Raw genomic sequence first — 5,170 nt, 5'->3', positions numbered from 1 at the left:
ACATTCCAGCGCTTGGTGAACAAGCTGTTAGAGAAGTTTGAAGGGTTTGCTGTCGCTTACCTGGATGACATTGCTGTATTCAGTCAGACCTGGGAGGATCACCTGACCCACCTGTCACAGGTGCTCAGGCGTATCCAGGATGCAGGACTGACCATCAAGCCTGGAAAGTGTCAAATCGGCATGACCGAAGTGCAGTACCTCGGGCACAAGGTGGGTGGAGGGACACTAAAGCCAGAGCCAGGAAAGGTTGATGCAATTTCTGCCTGGCCCACTCCTAAGACCAAAAAACAGGTTATGTCCTTTTTGGGGACCGCAGGATACTATAGAAAGTTTGTTCCTAACTATAGTTCCCTAGCAAAACCTTTGACAGACCTCACAAAGAAGAAACAGCCTCAAATAGTTAATTGGACTGCCGACTGCGAGAGTTCTCTGTCAGCTTTAAAAGCTGCCCTTGCTAGCTCCCCAGTCTTGCAAAGCCCGGATTTCACTCGTAAGTTTGTGGTGCAGACTGACGCCAGCGCCTATGGGCTAGGCGCAGTGCTCAGCCAGGTAAATCCAGAAGGGCATGAACATCCAATAATGTATTTGAGCAGAAAGCTTCTACCGAGGGAGGTTGCGTATGCCACTGTAGAGAAGGAATGTTTGGCCATTGTATGGGCCTTGCAGAAATTACAGGCATACCTCTATGGGCGCAGATTTACCGTAGTGACCGACCACAACCCACTTAGTTGGTTGCACAGGGTAGCAGGTGATAACGGGAAGCTGCTGAGATGGAGTTTAGCCTTGCAACAATATGATTTCACTATCCAGCACAAAAAGGGCCGTGAGCATGGCAACGCAGATGGGTTATCGCGCCAGGGGGAAGCTGCGGAGATCGGCTTGGGATATTGATGGCTATATCAATGATCCCATGCCATGTCTTAAGGGGGGAGGTGTGGTGTTATAGGTAAGAGAATCAAAAGTAGGTTACTAGGAGGTAATTTCATAACTCCCTCTGACACAGAAGATACATCTGATTTGCATAGGAAATGCAGATCTTTAGCCATCAAAGGATGTCCACTGTCTGATAAATGTTTAATTGGCTCTTTCCTTACCAAGGTGCGAGATGTGCTGATTAAGGATTCGTCACTAGGGCTGACCAAACATCCTGACCAAACATCTAAAGCTATGCAAATGGATGCCTGTGGTGTGTCTGTCTGTGGACCAGGAGAAACATGGGAGAATGGCATGGTGTTCAAAGAAAGTATGATACATCAAGGCAAACCCCGTCATAATTTATATTTGTAATGACCCACATAGCTAGTTATGATCAGGGAAAATAGCCCTCATATATATGTCAAATTCAGATCCCTACACTCAGAGGAACTACCTGGGATTGGCTATTGGCTAAAAACATAGGCCTATTATAGTGGTGTTTGATATGCCCTGGTTGGTAAATGTCTGCACAGGTGAATGCAGGTAATATTATATTTCTAGGGGATTCCTGCAAGGACACATGACCACTTTTATGTGTCTCTATAGAAATACAACTTTGTAATGGGAGGAGTACCCTTCATTATCATATGAACAGCCTCCTCTCAGTGACATCACCAGCCAGTGAACTGGAGGGAAAAAACTGGGTTTAAAATGCCATGAGAAGTGAGGGTCAGTGTCAGTCGTTGGGGATCCATATCTCGGTTGGAGTGACTGCCCATATTTTCAGCTGTCCCCACAGCCAGGATATCGCCGCTGTACATCAGTAAGGTTTTGTTCTGTTTTATTTTATCCCTTTTATTTTCATAAACTGTTTGATTGCATTGTAACTGTATGTATATTTTTTATCTTTTATTCTGACAACTATTGTATGTATTGCACTGCACTATTGTGTATTAAATCTGAAATATTTATAAGTCTCTTCCTTGTAGTCTTACAGAACTTAATCTTCCGAAGGTGAGGAACGTTACCTGTATTTTATGTTCAATTTAGATAACCTGTGTTATAGGAACTGGTGTTAAGGGAACATAGAGACTTAGGCCCCTATTGCCTAGATAAGTATAGGTGGTGGTAGCATACTGTGGTATAAATTATTGGGGTGTTGGAAACTACGGGAGTAATTTAGCATAATCCTGTCATCTAGAGTAGGTGGGCGTGGATTTATGAGGTAAATTAATAAACTCAGTAGTGTAGTTCACCCCGGTGACGTGACCTGAGATCGGCGATCGTCACAGAAAGGAAGAGGATTGAAGGATGAGAACTGCGAACTAGAATCTGTCGTTGTCCATTAGCCAGGTAACATGATTTCTTGTTCATCCACACTATCTTTGGACCTCACCGATCTCACGTTAATAGCCCATATTATGGATAGATCCTTAACCCCTTAGTGACCAGCCTATTTTAGGCCTTAATGATCAAGCAATTTTTTTTGTTTTTCCATCGTCGCATTTAAAGAGATATAACGTTTTTATTTTTTCTGTCGAGATAGCTGTATGAGAACTTTTTTTTGCAGGATTAGTTGTATCTTTTAATGCCACCATTTTGGGGTACATATAATTTTTTTTATTGACTTTTTTTGGGGGGGAATAGATAAAAAACAGCAATTCTGCTATTGTTCTATGCATTTTAAATGTTTTGTTATTGGGAAAAAATAAAAGTAAATAAAATTTGAGAGCTGAGTTTTTCCGATTTCAAGATTTCCTCTTAAATAATTTTTTTTTTCAATTGCATCAAAAAACCTAAATTAATTCGAAGGATTATTTATAGGAAAGGAAGAGGATTGAAGGATGAGAACTGCAAACTACAATCTGTCGTTGTCCATAAGCCAGGTAACATGATTTCTTGTTCATCCACACTATCTTGAGGACTTTTTTTTGCAGGATTAGTTGTATCTTTTAATGGCACCAATTTGGGGTACCCCATCACATAGTATAATGCCCCCATACAGTATAATGCCCCTCATAAATTCCCCCATACAGTATAATACGCACATAGCAGCCCCATACAGTGTAATCCCCCCATAGCAGCTCCATACAGTATAATGCCCCTCATAGCTGCCCCCACACAGTATAATGCCCCCCATAAAGTATAATGCCCCCATAGCGGCCCCATTCAGTATAAAGCCTCCATAGCTGGCCATACAGTATAATGCCCCCATAGCAGCCCCATACAGTATAATGCCCCTGATAGCTGCCCCAACACAGTATAATGCCCTCCATAGCTGCCCCACACAGTATAATGCCCCCATACAGTTTAATGCCCCCTTTAGCTGCCCCCATACAGTATAAAGCCCCCATAGCTGTCTCCTGCAGTGTAATGCCCCCATAGCTGCCACCATATCATCCCCCCAGACAGTATAATGCCCCTATATGGTATAATGTCCCTCATAGCGGCCACCATATCAGCCCCCCATACAGTATAATGCCCCTCATAGCTGCCACCATATCAGCCACCCTCCTTATACAATATAATTACTCCATATGTGCATAATAGAAAAAATAATAAAGTTACTTACCTATCCCCGTTCCCACGACGGGTGGAGAAGGAAATCCTTCCCCTCCTTTACCCTGTGTTATGAGTAACTCGGCGCAGATAGGCACGATGACGTCACTAAATCGCGCCTGTCTGCGCCGAGCACCTAATAGCTCTTGGCAGTGAAGTCTGGAGGAAGGAGCCATCAGCTCCTTGCTCCAGTCGTCCTGAGGACATAAATACAGTTGGAAGCAGGGCCTCGTTGAGTGGTTCCCGACCCCCCGGAGGTCTTCACATGACCCCCCCAGGGGGAGTGCGACCCACAGTTTGTAATGTATTGTGTCGTGCGGTTTGTGTTTGCGGTGGAGAAGGAGGTCTGTAATTTAAAGCCCCCCTCTCCTCTCGCCACCGCAAACAGACAGTACAATACAACAGAAAGTACAATACAACACACATACATTACGGGCCCCCTCAGCAGTTCACCTGCAGTCTTCCATGCTCTTCCGCATCAGCTCTTCCACAGTGGCTGGAGAGCCCCCTTTTGTGACGTCATGGTCACATGGTTCACTGAGTGTACCATGTGACTGTGACGTCTAAACAAACCATGCCAGTAACCAGGAAGTGTCGGCATCACAGCAGATACAAACTTTGTACTGCGGGCCCCCCAGGCTTGTAGGCCCGGACGCAACTGCAACCCCTATAACTACGCCACTGGCTAAAACAGAAAACGATATCTATGGTTCTTGGCACTATGTTGTCCACTATAAACAATACTGTAAAGGGGACCTGCACTATGAGGTGGAGTTGCCAAAATGGGACACTCTATATAATGTCTGCATGACATAGATTTAAATACTATTACACTGTCTATATTTTCTCGTGGTCATTGATCTAGACCAGGGGTCTCAAACTCGACCGGGTAAGTGGGGCACATATAGAAAAAATGGGAAGTTGACGGGCCGCATTACTTTCAAATTTGATACAATATAAAATTATTGTTAATCAATTCGTTATTTGAACTACTATAACACTATATTACTTTAATACTAATACTACATTACTATAATAATACCGCTAGGTTTAAAATGAGAGAATTCTCCAAGTGCTTATTTCAACAATCAAGTTTTCACTAAGTGTCGCTAAATGCAGTCCGGCGGCTCAGTAGGCACAGTGTTTGGCAGACACACATGTCAAGATTGGGCAGCCCCTTTTTAGATAGTTCCACAGTGCCCTCTGTAGATAATGCCACGGTGCCCTCTGTAGATAATGCAACACACCCCTAGATAATGCCAGTGTCCTCTGCAGATAATGCCACACACCCACTTGTAGATGCTACCACAGTGCCCTCTGTAGATGCTGCCACAGTGCCCTCCGTACATGCTGCCACAGTGCCCTCCGTACATGCTGCCACAGTGCCCTCCGTACATGCTGCCACAGTGCCCTCCGTACATGCTGCCACAGTGCCCTCCGTACATGCTGCCACAGTGCCCTCCGTACATGCTGCCACAGTGCCCTCCGTACATGCTGCCACAGTGCCCTCCGCACATGCTGCCACAGTGCCCTCCGCACATGCTGCCACAGTGCCCTCCGCACATGCTGCCACAGTGCCCTCCGCACATGCTGCCACAGTGCCCTCCGCACATGCTGCCACAGTGCCCTCCGCACATGCTGCCACAGTGCCCTCCGCACATGCTGCCACAGTGCCCTCCGCACATGCTGCCACAGT

At 45.4% G+C, this 5,170-nt stretch overlaps 1 long non-coding RNA gene across 1 annotated transcript in view; it reads left to right on the top strand.

Moving 5' to 3' along the window:
* The first annotated feature begins 2,206 nt into the window (after positions 1-2,206).
* LOC142741391 (uncharacterized) overlaps positions 2,207-5,170 on the top strand; it is a 4,059-nt gene continuing 1,095 nt past the window's right edge. Inside the window, exons 1-2 of the long non-coding RNA XR_012881115.1 lie at positions 2,207-2,268; positions 2,740-2,801. This is a non-coding gene — a long non-coding RNA (uncharacterized LOC142741391). The remainder of the gene's footprint in view (positions 2,269-2,739; positions 2,802-5,170) is intronic.

This window comes from Rhinoderma darwinii, chromosome 2 (assembly GCF_050947455.1).
Source record: "Rhinoderma darwinii isolate aRhiDar2 chromosome 2, aRhiDar2.hap1, whole genome shotgun sequence".
NCBI classification, from domain to species: domain Eukaryota; kingdom Metazoa; phylum Chordata; class Amphibia; order Anura; family Rhinodermatidae; genus Rhinoderma; species Rhinoderma darwinii.
The sequence above is the reverse complement of the archived record's forward strand: the minus strand, read 5'-3'. Positions and strand labels throughout refer to the sequence as shown.